Source organism: Zonotrichia leucophrys, chromosome 2, assembly GCF_028769735.1.
Source record: "Zonotrichia leucophrys gambelii isolate GWCS_2022_RI chromosome 2, RI_Zleu_2.0, whole genome shotgun sequence".
NCBI lineage: Eukaryota > Metazoa > Chordata > Aves > Passeriformes > Passerellidae > Zonotrichia > Zonotrichia leucophrys.
Genome location: NC_088171.1, coordinates 119,655,840 through 119,672,722, shown reverse-complemented (window position 1 = coordinate 119,672,722; position 16,883 = coordinate 119,655,840). Strand labels below are relative to the sequence as shown.

The 16,883-nt window shown below is 38.1% G+C and overlaps 1 long non-coding RNA gene across 1 annotated transcript; it reads right to left on the bottom strand.

Annotated features, from left to right (window-relative positions):
* Positions 1-1,677: 1,677 nt before the first annotated feature.
* Positions 1,678-10,875, bottom strand: LOC135443326 (uncharacterized). The gene is made up of 3 exons (XR_010438965.1): positions 10,805-10,875; positions 3,719-3,924; positions 1,678-1,969 (listed from the first exon to the last, which is right to left on the bottom strand). It is a non-coding gene; the product is annotated as an uncharacterized LOC135443326 (long non-coding RNA).
* Between the last annotated feature and the right edge of the window lie 6,008 nt (positions 10,876-16,883).

Below are 16,883 nucleotides of genomic sequence, written 5' to 3'. Positions count from 1 at the left end.
CAACCTTATAAGAAACAGATTATCTAGCTGTCACTTAAAGACATATTTAAAATCCTTCCTATAGAGTATTTTATTGTATGACAACTTTACTTCATTCCTTCTCACACTATCATATCTTTAGTACATTTTTCCATTATTTTGGCAACTGGACACCACTGTTCAGTCAGTAAGCTTCTAAAAGTATTTCAGAACCATCCAAGTTCAGATTAAATTGACCATCTCAGGAAAACAAAGCTTTATAAATAATTTTGCTCACTTGAATCAACGATGCATGACTAAAAACAAGATCATTTATATTTAAAACTTGGAACTTAAATTCTAAAGCCTAAAGCTGGATATTCTGTACATTCTGCACTAATTTTTTTTCTAAATATACCCATAATGCTTCACTGGAGTAGGACTCTTTCCCATACTGTTTTTAGTACTGCCATACTCCCTTGTTACATGAGCCCATGTTCTATACGTGCATGCAAAGTGGTCTGTGCTCATGAAAGGTTTGGAAACGTTTTCATAAGAAGAAATGGTTGGCTATTTCATTTCTCTGTATCTCATCTGATTATTTCCCATAAGTATATTCTGTCTCTTGTTGAAGACCACACGCTAAAAATGTCATACTCAATATTTTTGTTTCTCAACACTGAAATACAGAAGGGTTTGGGCTTCCAAAATCAAGTCTGAAAGTGGATTATATCTATAACCATGGAGTTGCTACCACAGCATCATAAAGCAGTATAAAAGACTGTCAAACTTTCAGCACTTGAAAAGAAAGCCTTATTTAAAAAATCTTTCCATATGTTAATCAGATGTTCACACTGCTTTACTTTATTTTGATATTAAATCTACCCAGAGACAGATATTATTATATTCAACCACCATCAAGTGGCATCAACTTTCTGGAGAAAATTGAAAGGATACAAATGTGTCTTTATCATGTGCTAAAAGGAGCTTTCCTTTGTTAAACTGGCTTGGAACAATTATGCTGCTAAGTGACAGCCACATAAAGAAAGTTGCATATGTGCAAAAATAATGAGAACAAAACTAAAACTAGTTCAAGGACCTTCAGAGTTTTTAAAGTATGTCATCTACTGGAAATTCTCAGGCAAATTGCTAAAGAAGAGTAAATCTCTGGTTGCGAACTTATTTATGAGGGAGGAGGGCAAAAGGAAAGTAATAAACATCAAAATAAAATAAAGAACAGTAAAGCAATTCCATTTGTCCTAAACACTTCAAATTTCCTGTTATTCCATTATATCCTCCTGCAAGTCTACCTCTTTGCATTTAAGAACATTTCATGAAGGTGAAAATGAGCCACCATACACACAAACAGTAAAATTATACAATCATTGTGATTCCTGTGTAGCACAGATTATTTAAGATCCTTTGCTTAGTCATTCAATTATCAGAAACTGGAATATAGCACATATTTTCTCATAATCCTGATACTGCTTCAGACATGAAGCATTTTCATGAGAAGAATTTCATACTAGAACTATCTGTTAAAACTGCCCACCAGTTTTAAATTTATCTTTTAATATCTCCTATCTTACTGGCACTTTAATTTAAAACTAACTTTTCAAGGGGCATTTAGTCAAGGCCTACAGACAGATTTTGTACACTTTCAAAAACCATAAAGCAGCAAAATTTTATTCAGGCCAATAGAATAGTCTTCAAGAAGAATAAGGTACTGGTAGGCATGGACAAAACAAATACTTATATCATTACCTCATCATCCTCCCCTGACCACTTTTAAGAAATAGATGGGATAGGATCCTCTCAGTGTCCTTTTGCTGGGCTCAATTTCTCCACAACATGGAGCTTCTCTCATCCTGGCTTTCTCTCCAACTTCTCTGAAGTTGGTGGAGTCTCTTTGATTTATAATTAGAAGTGCTTTTTTCTTCTTTCTGGCTCCAAAGTCCTTTTATGTGTAACTAACTTGGTCAATATGTTTTTAAAGTGCTTTACTTTCCCACTGCAAAAAACAGAAAAACAATTCGGATAAAACCTACCCCTCTGGAGAAAAATTACAGAAAAAAATAGCCTCTTAAGAGTCTCCTGTATTTGATATGGGCCAGTGTACACATATTTACTTATTTAATTTCATTATAATTATACAGACATGGAGAATACTCCTCTATTTTTACCAGGAGTTTGGGGAGCAGCTTCCGTAGCAGTCATTAAAGATGCCTTAGTCTCAACTACTGTTCAAAAACTCTGAGTTTTGCAGGCTGAAGCATCATGTACTACAAATTTGAAGCCACTGTTGCAGTTTTTGTCTATTGATTGATTCAGAAAAAAGATTACATTGTTCTGTGTTCTCCCTGATCCAATATTACAGGCTTAAAATAGTAGTTAATGTAAGAGTTTCTCTGAGTTTTCCTCACAGTTTTCAGACAGGACTCATGCCATAGAGGAGAACTTGGTAAAGGTGGCAGGAAGATAATACTGAGCAGAGCCCTGCTTCCTAAGGATATGGGTATCATGAAGGACTAGAGTTGGCTTAGCTCAGAACAGAATCAATTGATTTACAGGGTTTTATCAATTACCACTAGGAATGAAATACCTGATTTGGGGGTAGGGATGTGTGCTCTGTTGGACCCAAAAAGTTTTGGAAGTTTTGTGGGCAAGTTCACGAGGCAGATTTAGCTTAACTGACTTGCTGGGAATTTCCCCTTTCTAAAGTCTGGCTACCACTATGCTCCAGCTATATCCAGCTGTCAGAATAGCTCCTTGTGGCTATTGGGGGATATCAGTGTGAAATTAACTGTGAAATGAAAAAGACCTAGAACTGAACCTTTACTGGCAGTTTGTCTACTCCAAAGCCAGAAGCAATGATTAAAAGGTTGCTATGAACAGTAAGAAAACCACACCCCAAACTATTTACTTGCACTTTGAACCAGAGCATTACATGACTTATGTTGTAGCTTCATGCTGTCTCTAGGAAACCTTTCATAAGGTTAATGGATACAGCTGCCACCCTTTGAGACAAAGTGATCATCTCAGTTCAGCAGGAAAGCTGCAGCTATTGCATTCAGCTTGGGTTCATACTTTTAGAATAGTTCAGGCATCTAATTCCCACATCAGTTTTGCTAGACAGTAACACAAGCAGAAAGTGAGGAACTGCTTCTGGGGCTAATGCCCAGATTTGCACTGTAATAACACAGCTAAATCCACAAAGAAACGTGGGTTCCAAACCCAGTACATCAGGGACAAACTAGGAGAGAAGTCCTGTGCTGTGCTTAAGTTAGTGTTTTTCTCATATGAGGTATGAACTACAAACTCATTCTGAATGCAAGGATATTTATTATAAGTAATAACACCTACACCATAAGTAATAACAGCAACATCTTGAGTGAATCTTGGCCATTATAAATTAATTTTTCCACTAGTAAGTTATCAGATCTCAGTCTCTCTAGGAAGGAAAATCCACTTACAGAAAATGTGCTTAATTATAAAGCAAAATTTATATAGCATGAGAATACTTCACTTTTTTTTTTTTAATTTTCAGCTGGTTTAACATGTAATATTGCTTTTTGGAAAAGCTTGCTTCACAAATAGAAATGTGGACCAAGCAGGCTTGTTTCTCTGATCTTCACAGTTGTTGTGACTTTTACTAACAGCCTGATTTCTAATTGTGTTCTTAACAGAGGAGAAACTTCAATTCCCTGGACTCAATATGATTAGGAATACTACAGGGAATGGAAAACCCAGAAAAATTTACCTCATGACTATCCCCATCTTCAAGACACACGACGATATCAATTTCTAAACCTAAATCCCTTTGTAAATACCAGTTCTGGCTTTAGCGCTTGTTACTTAGGGCTTCTTCACTCTCTGCAGAATTTCTGATCTTCATCAGCATCCACCATTTCTGAGTAAAAGGCATTTCTCTTGAATGGCCCATGTGCCTTCACAGCTGTTTGCAGCCTGACAAGTAGAAATACAGAATGTTCTTTCTTTTCCCTCCATTACGCATTAAATTATCAAAGGAGGAAGACAGCTCATTTCCAGTAAAGATGCAATTGAACATACAAATCACCTTGTCCCCCAAATCAATTAAAGCCAATAAAACCCCAGGGATCTTAATTTAAATCCAACCAATTCAGTTTCCATTTATGAACTAGCAATACTGTTCTTGAAAGCTCAGTACAGAATGAAATATTATTCAGTTAGAGTAGAACTGAGAGAATGAAGCAGCAGAGGGACAATATCATTCACTGGGCTGAGCCAGGGCAGAAAAGAGAGTAGGGTGAGAACTGCAGTAGGGGAAATGGCAGCTGAATGATGCTGAGATGTGCTACTCAACTTGCAAACCCTCTCTCAAACACCTTTTTATTATTGTGCTCAGTTTTCCAAAATAAAATAGGATTGCGCAGTTAGAAACTTCTTATCTGATCAGATAAATCTACTGAGAAAGTAACCATAAATGAAGCAAATTGAAAGTTGCTATTGTGGTTGCTGGAACTTGTGAGCTGTTTCTCTTGTGAGGCAGTGTATTTTCATGGCATATAAACTAATATTACACACGAAAAAAAATTGAGTTGAAGTTAACTATTACAATAGCTGTTCATAGATCTGAAGAAGGGCGATAGCACGATTTTGCTTTAAATACTTATTTGTATTTTGTTGATCAATACTGTCACTATGGATTTATCTGTAAGAATTAGGCATAATTACTGGATTACATGATCATTTAAATCCATCCTCAACAGTAGTGGATTTTGTCATAGTGACAGAACTGGAGGAGCTCATCCTACTAATGTTATCTTACCATGTACCTAAAAGGAACCACTGACAACTCCTAAAACTTCCTTGCATTTTCAGTGTGTTAGACTTGGTATTCATCTTTTCTTTTTTGATTTCTGTATTTTTACTTTTTTTTCCTCCATCATACAAAATCTAAGGATATTCTTCCCTAAATTCAGCAACAGATGAAGGCAGCTGCAGATAAAGTAACTTGCTGAAACATCAGCTGCAGCCAGCAGTTCCAGCTTGTTGGAACACCCCCATCTATATGCTTGAGAGACTTTCTGGAACCATACAGCACTACAGATGACTGCTAGGGGAGTCATAACATAAGACATGCAGATGTTCCTACTTACTCCACCCAGTCCCAGTTTATTTAATACACTGAACTATCTTAGCTTCTTAAGGAAACAAGAAATGATAAGCATTTAAATGCCACAGACCACTAATTCATGACATGCACTCCCTTGGGCCAAAAATCCAGATACCATAGGAGCAAAAGAACAACCAAGGTCTTACTTCAATGCAACATCTCAAAGACAGAATACACCTGGGACTTTCTGTCCCTCAGAAAACTGTTTATATCAGAGCAGAGTAAAAAAAAAAAAAAAAGCAGCAGTGAATCACTACCAAAGTCTTGACTAAAGTTACGAGAAGCCGATAGAAAATTTTACTGATTGTAGAAAAAGTCCTTTCTTTTTTCTTTTAAATGTCTCATTGCACATTTGAACTGTAATATATAGATAGGGTAAACATGTAAAGTAGCTGTATAAGAATGCTAGGGCTTAAGTATTAAAATAGGAATGCTGAAACCCTCTTTCCCTCTCTCTGTTACTATGCATGCTTATGTTCTCAGAGCCACAGCCTGGGAAAGAATAGATAGGAGACAAACAGGGAAAATATGGAAAAAATTATCTCCTGTGTGCTTTTTATACAGGACATAGGGTTTGAAGGCACAACAGAGAAAATTCCATGTTATGAGGGAGGTCTGGAAAGCCTGTGTCTGTGTGAAGTTTTCCTTTTTGTAGTGCCCCAAATTAGATGATGAACAAAGCTCTTGAGCCAGCTGTTCCCAGCCTTAGCAAAAGTGGATGGAATGTAAAGCTGTTCTGTTCCACCAGTTTCCTCAGCTTGCAAATGTATATTGGTTTACAGGAGGAAGGAAAAATTTTTCAGCATCTTATCAGTAAGAGGCCCAAAGCCTTTCTCTCTCTTATCTTTGCTAAATATGTTGGGAAGACTCATGCTATGAGAAGCTCAGTAGTACACAAGTAAAACCCAAAGGAGACATCCAAAAGAGATCTCATTTCAGCACAAGACTGATCCACTTACCTCTGTTTATTAAAATACATCTATTTATGTTTCAGCCATTCCCTACTTTCCTAGATGAATATTAGTACTAGGAGCTGGGGGGGGGGGGGGGGGGAATAAATCACAAGCATGTGAAATACCAGAAATGGAGCATCAAGAGTAAAAGTTTAATCGTAAACCTATCTAATCAAGTTGATACATCATCCACCTTAACTTGATGAGCACCACACTGGGACCTTGAAGTCAAGCTCAGAGAAACAGACACCACCATGGCATCCTAAAAGTACCTGGTGGCTGGAGTGTGCTCTCCCCAGTGTCTCTGCCATGGCCACCTGAAAACTGCTCAGGCAGTGCTCTCAAGAACTCCCTAGTTTTTCCTGCCTTTCTAAAAGAGTCCACAGAGATTTATTCACCCCCTCCCTTTTTCACACAGTAGAAGAGTGGTAATTAGGAAGCTGAAGTGCAATATCCTCCTGTCATGCAGGCAGTCAAACCCCTATTTCCCAGGAAGCTCTTTAACCACAAGACTGTAAACATCAGGCTATAAACAATGCACCAGGGTGGGGTGGGAGGGGAGAGGCTCCCACTTTGAAGATCTGTCATTGTGAAGGCATCAGTTCCACATTCATCATCCCAGAGAGAGAGGGTGACAGTGAGCAGTACTGGTGCCTAGCATCAGAGAGGGTGGCAGGATCTCACACTTTAAGAGAAAACTCTGTATACCAGGTTAGGGCTTCATGTTACAAAAAAAGAGAAGGCAATTCCAGATATCTTTCTGCAGACTTTGATCCTTTTATAGAGCAGTTATAAACACTTACACTTTGCTTAAGGATCCTCCAGAAGGATATCTGTCCATCAGATATCAAGTGCCTACAAGTGCTTCTTTACATCCTGGAGGCACACTAAAGGTGTGCATTTGTCCCAAACAAATGCAGCCAGCCTTAGATGGCTGTGTCATACACTTCTGCCACATTGGATGTCTCATCTTTGTGCCAGTCCTACCTCCTACACTGAATGTAGCCTGATGTTTACTGTGAACATGAGGTCAGATGTCCACAAGCAGACCTGCTATAAACTGCTGAATAGATTCATGGCTGCCAAATTAGCTGTCTCACTGTCCTCCATATGTCTCACTATGTTCTCCATATTGCAACATTACTGAAATTCACCCAGACGCTTTTTAACTGTCCTGTAATTGGAGGCTTTTCTGAAGAATTTGGGAATGTTAGCAATCAAGACGTCTGCCACTGCAAAACTAAAAATATAAAATTGTCCGTGTTCTTCTGTAAAAAGTAATTTTTCTTGAGTCTGCTCCAACCAAACAATGGATGCCACGCCATTCACTTCAAAGTGTAATCTGGACTTAGATGTTTAACAGAACTGGATCAATTGTTCTACTTCCCAACAGGCCACAGAAGACAGAAATGCCTGATAGACTTGGTTAAAACAGATTGGATTTAATCAAAATGTTTACATTGACAGGCTTGTTGACAGGCCGACAGGATCACCTGTGCAACCTCACTGAATCTGGAGAAGGAAAAGACACGAAAACAAACAGGAATAAAAGTTGTCCTGTTTTAAATTGCCTCCCTTAATAAATCAAAAGGTTAAAACTAAAAAAAAACCAAAAAAACAAAAAACAAAACCAGAAACCCCGAACTAACAGTTTAGTTCCCCACAACAGCCAAATGAGATCAATAGCAAACTTCCAGGATGGTTTGCAATTATTAGACTAAATGCTAAACCTATTTAAATTGACACAACATGGGTAGTAAGTGAATAGCTTACAAGACTATGTTGTAGAGATGACCCTAGCACAAGTGCATGGATTTGAATGGATGGAGTGCTGCTGACAGTCTTTGCAGCACACTTGGCTGGCCAACGTTGCCTCATGACCTATGGTTACCAGATGTGCAATAGTTGTCTCATGATAACCTATCTGTACTTTTCAATCTGTAAGGATAAGTTTATTTTGAGGAGATAGCTGACAGCAGAGGAAACAGACAGGTTTCTCTTTCAGGATCAGCTAACCACATGCAGATGTGTCTGCCAAGCACCCTATCCCTTTAATAAAAATGATATCTTATTCATTCCCAGTACAAGAGTCTCTTCATGTTTTTCCTCCACTGCCGCCTAAAATGGTATCTTTCGCTCCCTTTCAGTCAGCACCCTAAACCACTTCCACTGTAGACTGAGGAGGGAGCAAAAATACTCCTAAGCCAAGGTCCCCTTTTTCATGGAGGGACAAATGCCCATTAACCCTCTCTCCAACCAGTATGTAAATGGCTCATACATACTGCCTTAGCACTCAGTGGAGCCAATAGTTGGACAGGCCTGAATCTAAGGACATGTTTCACTAACTTCTCTCCTTTGGTAACAGAGCACCAAAATCTCAAAGTCTTGAGCTTCTTTTCTTGCCTTAACACCTTTAGTCTTCAACACAGAGGTGGCCTCAGTCACTAATACGAACCAGATGACCTTCCCTTTTCACAGGTCTGTTATTGGGTTACACATTTTCAGTAAAGGCTCCATAGAAGTGGCTGAAAAGACTATTCATAAAAGTTATCTGATATGTAATGCCTAGTCCATAGATGCAAGTACTGCAGCACTGCAACAATTAGCAGGTTCTGATCTAAGAAAATTCGCATCATTTTCAACATTTGCTCATGGCCTCAAACTTTCCTTGGTTGGTGGATACATCTTTTCTTGTGGTTTGGAATCAAAGACATCTGGCTATGGTCAGTCTTTTCATCTTCTCATCTGGATAGTTACAGTTCAAGACAAAGTGATAGTTAATATACTACATTTCTGTACTGTGAATACACAAGTGCCTGAGGATCTCCTCTATGTTTTTTCCCCTCCATTCCATGAACATAATTTCTACCTGCCTATCCAGCAATGTCTCTGTTTTTCCATAGCCAGATTACAAAGACATTACAAACACATAACTGAAAACACTGGAAAAAGCTTTCTTGGCAAAGATGTAATTTATGTAAATGAAACTTAAGAAGGGTTTTTCCCTTCCCTACTGATTAGTGCTTTTCTCTTGAGGCCTTCTGGCTTTGGGGTTCCGCTTCGGTGTCAACATTCTGGCCTCTGAAAGAGCTGAATGGCTTCAGAGCCTCAGTCAGGAAAGAACAAACCCAAATGTCAGCCTTACACTTATTAAAACAATAAAAGCAATGATAATGGAGAAATAAAGTGTTTACAGATTGCTTGCCATATTGCATTACCAGCCTTAAACATAAGCCTTCAATGAAGGAATGCCGCATTAATAGGACACCAGGAACCACTGAAGGATAAAAATGACGCAAGAACTCCTGACATGGTAAACCCTTCCTTTAGAAAAGCAGACATTTTTCCACAGTAGCTTAAATCTTACAACCCTTCCCTTCACAACCCATCAGAGGTTCCATAATAAGTATGTACAACTTGCCACACAGCCACAGAACTGGAGAGACTGTGAAAGCTGAAGGGGGCTTCAGTCTGTTGGGCGAGTTAAGTAGATGTCACGAAAACCACACACAAAGGCTGTGGTTTTCCATGCCATAATTGATTTCTTCTATGAACAGCAAATTAGGGAATACTCAAAAGGAGAAGCAATTCCTAAGTTCCTCCTGAGACATGTGTGAATTGGTCTAATACATAATTATTAATTATGCCCCAGAAGTTTTATCAAGAAAAATTTATTAGGAATAGCCAAAAGCTACGGAAACATCACAGCAGAGACTTTGAGTAAACGCTCTAGCAAGCCAAATAACATTGAAAGGAACAAAACAAGAACATCAAGGCTAAACATCAGAGTAAAGAAGGCTACTACACAAATAATTTCGAAATGGAAGCCATGTTTGACTAGAAGATCAAGAAAATCCATCTAAAACAGTACCGGGGGAAAAAAAATAGAAGAATAAAAGCACGGACTAAAGTAACAGAAATTTACATCTTCATTCTCCTATGACAGTGAGCTTTTGTTTTCTAACAGATTTTAAGGTGCCTTGAAAGTAGGCAAAAGCAAAATATAAAATAAATATATAACTTGCATTACTGTTTATTCTGTAATTAAACTTTTGATGCAAAAAAAACCCCAGATGAGATTAGAGCTATCCTGACTGAAAGTACTGCAAGAGGAGTTAACAATATTAGACACTAAACAAGAGGTGAAAAGCTGGGTCAATGAGTGCAACTGGGCTAAATTGTATATCCGAAATAACAGGTTGTAAATTTGCTGTGACCATTTGACAAGTATTCACCTACCCACAGTAGGTGGGTATAATTGTATAATAAATACCTACTGCATAGTGAGGTTCAGTCAGAGAGGCAAACCAGGCCAAAGATACTACTGAGGGATCAAGGAACAAAGCACTGAACGCTTTCAGTGCACACTCTTCTGAAAAGCATTACCTAATTCTGGTTATGCTTTATCAAAAATGACACAATAAAAGGTAGAAGGGCAACAAAAATGCTCAATGGTAGTAAATGGTTTCCATATAAGGGAGAACCTTTTTCTTCAGAAAAGAGAAATCCAGCAGGGGACACAACATAAGAGCATATGAAAACTCAGTTTGGAAAAGACCTCAGAATGACTCTAGGCCAACCACCTATATTTTAACAGGGTGACCTCTGGGATTCATCTAACTGGAACTGAAAAACCTCCAAAGATGTTAACTGCTGCTGCATATGCTGCCATTGAGAGGGCCATGATACACAGAGTGTCACCATACATTAGAAGGCTTTAAGAATTCACCCATACAGAGTAGCACCATATCCCAGCAGAAGGCTTCAGGCACTTGCCCATGCAGAGTAACAGCACACCACTTCAAGAAGCTGCAAGCATCTGCCTCTCTTAGTCTTCAGCCCAACCTTTTATACCCCTGATGGTTCATGCATGGCACCTGTGAGCCCTCTGTTCCCGCTGGTGGTGGGTCAGGCACCTCAGCACCTCATTACCTGCAATGCTGCTCGCTGCTTTCCACAGCTGCAGCCCACTGGGGAGGAGGCTCGGCCACAGTCCCTGTCCAGTTACCACAAACTGTGTTCCTACAGGTAACTGCTCCTCTCTGGGCAACCTCTTACACTGCTGCACTGCCCTCATGGTGTGAAAGCTTTTCTTTATAACTCATCTAACAATTTATTGTTTCAGCATATGTTCATCATCTTCACATCCCCACATTGTGAAGAGCCTCACAGTTTTTTCAGTGACCTTATCTTAGGTATTGGAAGGTCGTTTAGATCTGCATGAAATCTTCTCTTCCATCTTGGGTCAGTAACATAACGATTATTCCTTTTTTTGTAACATGAAAGGCAGAAAACAAAATTTTTTAACAGAGAGATTATTAAAAAAATATAATCACTTTTTTTTATTCCTATGAAAAATATATAGTTGTAGATGATGCAGAAGTGGGGCAATTTGCAACTTTGCAGAATTAATTGCCACATGATTTTGTCTCCTAGAAACAGGCTTCTGAGCCCACAATTTGTGAAGAAGATCTACAAGACCTTTAAACGCGTCTATGTACCGTCCATGCCACAGTTTGGGAAACAACTTGTTCACAGACTTAGAATCTGGGAATGTTTGCAAGAAGAAGCACCACCTTAAACTTTCCCAATCCTTGTATACTTTTCTGTATCATCTGCTGTTTGTTGCTGTTAAAAACAGGGTGGTGATCTAATGGCTGACGCAGGTCTCATGACGCTCTGTGACTTCAGTCACAGACACAGAAATATTGGCACAGGCTCCTGGGCCAGGCTCTGCTCCACACTGCATCCCTGTCAATGCCTCTTGGTTGTTTAGTCTTCCTTCTACTGCAGCAGCTTCTGGCTACTGCCGGATTTTCTCTCAAATATACACCCTTGACCAGCTTAATGGGAATATGGTAAACAACAACAGCTTGACTGTATAAATAGAGAAATTAATGTTTAAAGAACACATCACTGCATTGGATCAACCACAATGAAACTGCAGGAGCAAGCAGGAAATGAGCTGATTTTATGGGCTTTTGTTACCATCGTGGATGCAGAGAAATACTCAAGTATGCAAAGAGATGGAATGCTTCTCTGAAAGGCATTATGTTTCCATATATAATTTTATTTTTCCTTTTGTCCTTAAGCCACCCACAGGAGCTTTTTGAAACAGAGATCTGTTTCCATTCATTCTTCAATGTTGTCTGCAGACAGCAGTGGAGTTACACTACATGACAGGCAAACTTCAAAAGGTTTGGACGTTCAAAGTTAGTATGGGCTTATCTGAATTTCTCAGGTCTGCAAATCTCATGGTATCAGCATACAGATTGGTACTTGAAGCACTTCCTGGTGAAATCCCAGATGGAAACAGAGGCATCATTTGACTTCAGAGGGCCCAGACCAAGATATGCATTCAAGCTCCTGATAGATTTAAGAGGGGGCTGAAGACACAGTGCATGCTGGCAAAACATGCACAGACCCTTTTGTGCATGCCAGATATGCATAGATTTTTTGATATTTCATGAAGATCCCACAGGAAAAAAACATAGAAAGTCAATTTCCACACATCAAAAAAGAGGCATCTTCTGGGGGTTTTTTATTATTATAATCTACTCCACAATTCAACAGTTTCCATAGATAATATTTGCAGTACTGCTTTTTTGCTTCTTTTTTTTTTTTTCACAAAGAAAAGTCAACAGTCAAATCTAATAAAAATGAATGCACTTTATCTCCCTCATGAGTGACCAGTCTTCTGGTCTTTCCTTATGTTGTGAGGTGCATTTTGCCAATGACATGTCTGTTTTCTCTTTGTTTATGTCATACTCATCCATTTTGCAGTTATTCTCTCATACCTGCCTACCACAACTGCTTTAGCTTCTGGGTACTTCTCAAGAGCACTGTAAATTTGCAGGAAAGTAAAACCAATGGAGGTGACTGTTTTTTCAAACACAATCACTCCAATACTGACAGGTCTGTAATGAAATATGCCTGTCTTAATAAAGTGTTTTAAAGTCTTGTTTTTGCTGAATAGCGACATAGCAAGTGCGACTTAGTAATTCCTGATTTATAAGTTTTATAATTTTAGCTTGGATAAATAGCTTGTAGCAGCAAAAAAGGTTATCTATATATGAGCTATTGCTAATTAAAAATTAATTGCAACATATCATCTAACATACTAGCTCCTTTAAGTGAATCTGATGTTACAAATGACACATAAAATACGGATGAAGCAATGAATATGATCAAACTGTGTGATCCTTCCTTTTCCTTCAGATTTTGAAAGTGGAGGAGCCACACCGAAGACAGTCTTGACCAGAAAATCTTGGCTAGCTCAACAACAGAATGTGTATATCAGTGTCCATGGTTCCAGAACTATGTCCATGGCACACACTCCCTCATATCACTTTAACTATGTTAGAGATCATGTTACAGATATTATTGAGATTAAAATAATGCTGCTTCAATGTAGATAAAACAGATGTCTTTCTACTTAACATCAATTTCTCTTAAAATTTTTCTGTAGATGCAGTTCTGTTGTCACCAGTAATCATTCCACTTGAAAACAATTCATCTGCCATGCAGTAAGTGAAAGAGGAATTGCTCCCAAGTATAATTTTTCTGCTCACTTAGTGGGCATACACTGACAAAATATTAATTACTCATAAGAGTAATTTCTGTAGAGGTTCTGTGAAGAGGTAATTTCTCTGAAATAAGGGAGTAGTATTTGTGTATATGGTTATATAAAAGTTTATATATATACAAACTTTTCAAATACTTAGTTACAAGCTAAGAAAAAACATAATTTTGCAAGTAGACATCACTGAGCCAGCCTATTTCAACAAGCTGAGTGCGCTCAGCTGATACAGTGTGCTCTTCATACTTCCAGAAGTATGGCTTTTAGTTCCACAAATTTTTTGGAGTCAGCTTATGCTATGACTTCTTACCAGCAAATAGTTACAGAAGGCACAGCAGATTCAGTACACATTTCATCTTTAACACAGGAACCACAGCACAGAATGCATTCATTTTGTTCATTTTCCAAAGACTGTACATAATATGCAGTTCATCTGAATCTCAGTGAAACATGAATTTGAGAGCATGCCAGCTTCAGAATTTTCCCGGGAATATTTATCACTGGTGTTCTCCATTTCCTTTCTTGATCCTCTCCTTGAAAGTCAGCCAAGTAAATGTGGATAAATATATCTGATAGTTTCTAAAATGTCTCAGCAACTAATCAGAAATAACTGGACCAGCTCTTGCAGAAATAAAACTGAATATCTGCCTCTTAATGTGTGGTTCTAAAATGTAGGACCTTATCTTTAACAAACAGGCCAAGTTTTGTAGTTCATTTAGAGTATTTTACTGTTTTATAAGAAGATCTGTACTAGTTGCTTTTTTTCTTCCCTCCCATGCTGAACATTAATTTCCTTATTCTATACAGGAAAGCCAGTCTTTAATATATAAATTTCAATTTTGTACAATCTTAGGATGCCTTTTATTCTGAAGAGTAATGGAAATAGTAGAAAAAATGCTGAACAAAATCCCCCAGTTCATATTTAATGCCTTAATAAATTCCAGATTTGACTATGCAGATGATGAAGCAGAAAAAATTCTTTCTTTTCATTAAAAAAAATACATGAAAAATCCAACTCCAGGTTGTATTCTGTTTTTCACTTTGACTATCATCATTCATACAAATGTGCCTGTCTGGCAAGGGCTTTGAAATATAGATATTCTCTTGTGAGATGTACTGGCTTTCCTGGAAAGTAAAGTGTTTTATTTCTCCATTCAACAGTTTCAACAGTGCTGGACACACCAGCAGTCAGTGTGCCTCTACCTTCATGACCACCAAGAACAAGAAAGAATTAAAAGGTGTTTTCTGAAGCTGTTACCTGACTATTAAGCTGTTACAGGACTGATCTTTCTGACTCTTTTCAAAGTAAATGGCCCGTTCTAAGGATTTCTTTGGTTAAAATCACTGACATAATATTAAAATGCTGCTACCTTAGAGTCCTTTCTGTTGATCACAACTTCAGTGGTTTTTGTAACGAGTTAAGGACACATGCTCCCTAGAGGTGTTTCTTCAGGATCTTCCCCTAGTAGCAATTGTCCTCCAAAGAAGAGAGAGAAAGGAATAGTTGTTTCAGTTGTGTCCCCCCCTGAAAAAAGGATCTCTGAATGAACTCTATATTTATTTTTGAATAATCTAAATGTGGTAGATATGTTATCCCTTTGTCCTTCGTCTCCCTAGAAGTACTCACAGAAGTACTTACAATTGTAATACCAACTAAATTGTCCTCCTCCTCAGACATAAAATCCCATTATTCAGTACCAGCAGCCTCAGGTTCTGCTTGCAAGATCTTTCACTGAAGAGATCCTGGAGAGCTCATGCATGTTTACATGCCCATGGCTTTTAGTGAGTGAGATAGATTCTGCCTGGCAGTGACTCCCTGCCGAGGGGAGAGGGAGGTGATGAAGTGTGCATTCTCTGTCCTTTAGGTTCCTGTGGCTGGTGATGCTGGGTATTACATCTGGTGGTGAAAACATTCAATATTCTTGGGCTTTTCTTGTTCTGCTCCATTGCCAAAAGCTCTTGTCCATACCCACTCTGCACAGCACCCCCTCTACACCCTGGTTGTGTTATTTAACAGTAACATGATCAGGTATCTTTGAATTTTTCTGCTTGGACTAAAACATGTTTAACAAAGATTATAATGAACTCAATTTCAAATATTCACATGACAAAAAAGCTCAATGCAAAAAAACCCCAAACAACAGCATCAAGAGCTCATTTCATGCCTCTGTGGATTTCCTTGTGGTTACATTACACCCTAGGAGAATTGTAGGCACTATGATAAAATGGAAATTTACTGAAAATGACAACTAAATGTTGAGTACATCCTCCCCTCTTGGCAATTTCTGTAATGTGATTTCTAAATATTTCCGAAACCAGAATAATTTTCAGAGATTTCTGTGGGATCTAGTAAGGCTCAGAGAAGTGGAGTTTGTAAAGCAGCAGTATTAATATTGACCATCTAGGTTTTTCCACTGTGTGCTCTTAGCATATGTGTCAACTAGATCAAGTCTCTTCTGTTTGGGCTTGACTAGAACAAGTGACTTGAGAAAGTGAAGTAGCAGAGGTTTAATTTGAAGAGACAGTAAAATAAAAGGAAAATAGAGCTAATCCCGGGCATAACAATATATCATATTACATATTGGCCAATCAAGCCATCAAGCATGAATAAGATTCCTCTGACTTCCATTGCCCAGACTAATTTTATCCTCAGCTGTGTTCAGAGGTTATTTAATTTTTTTTAATACAGCATGTCCCTTTTACCACCAGGGCTTTTACCACCAGCCTTGAAGGTGGTATTATCATACTTTTAAAAGTGCAATGTGTATGTGGAAAACAATATCTCTCACAAATGGTACTTCAGGCTTTAAAATTTTATTGAAAGTTTCATCATTTCACTATTTACCTGAAGTCCATGTTCTGAGATTCTTGAGGTTCCAAAATAACCTTGTCTTTTTTAATGAAGTTTTAAGGCAGTGATGGTTGTGCAGAAAAAAAATTAAAATATGTCCTGTTCTTACAAATCTAAATTCTAAAAAAACCCCAAACCACTGACTAATGAAAGTAGAAGTGTCCATAGAGATACGGTCTGCATTTCAAGTCAAATTCAAAACATTCATTCTGAGTATTTGAGTTTGGTAATTTTGCAAATATCTCTTTAGTAAAGTCAGTATTTTTATCTGAACTTGGTCCTTTAGTACATCTTTCCATTTGCTTCATGCTATAAAATATGCTGGTCTCTTGCAGTGTCAGTTTAGATGAGCTAACTAGGTGTTTATGATGTACTCACTACCAT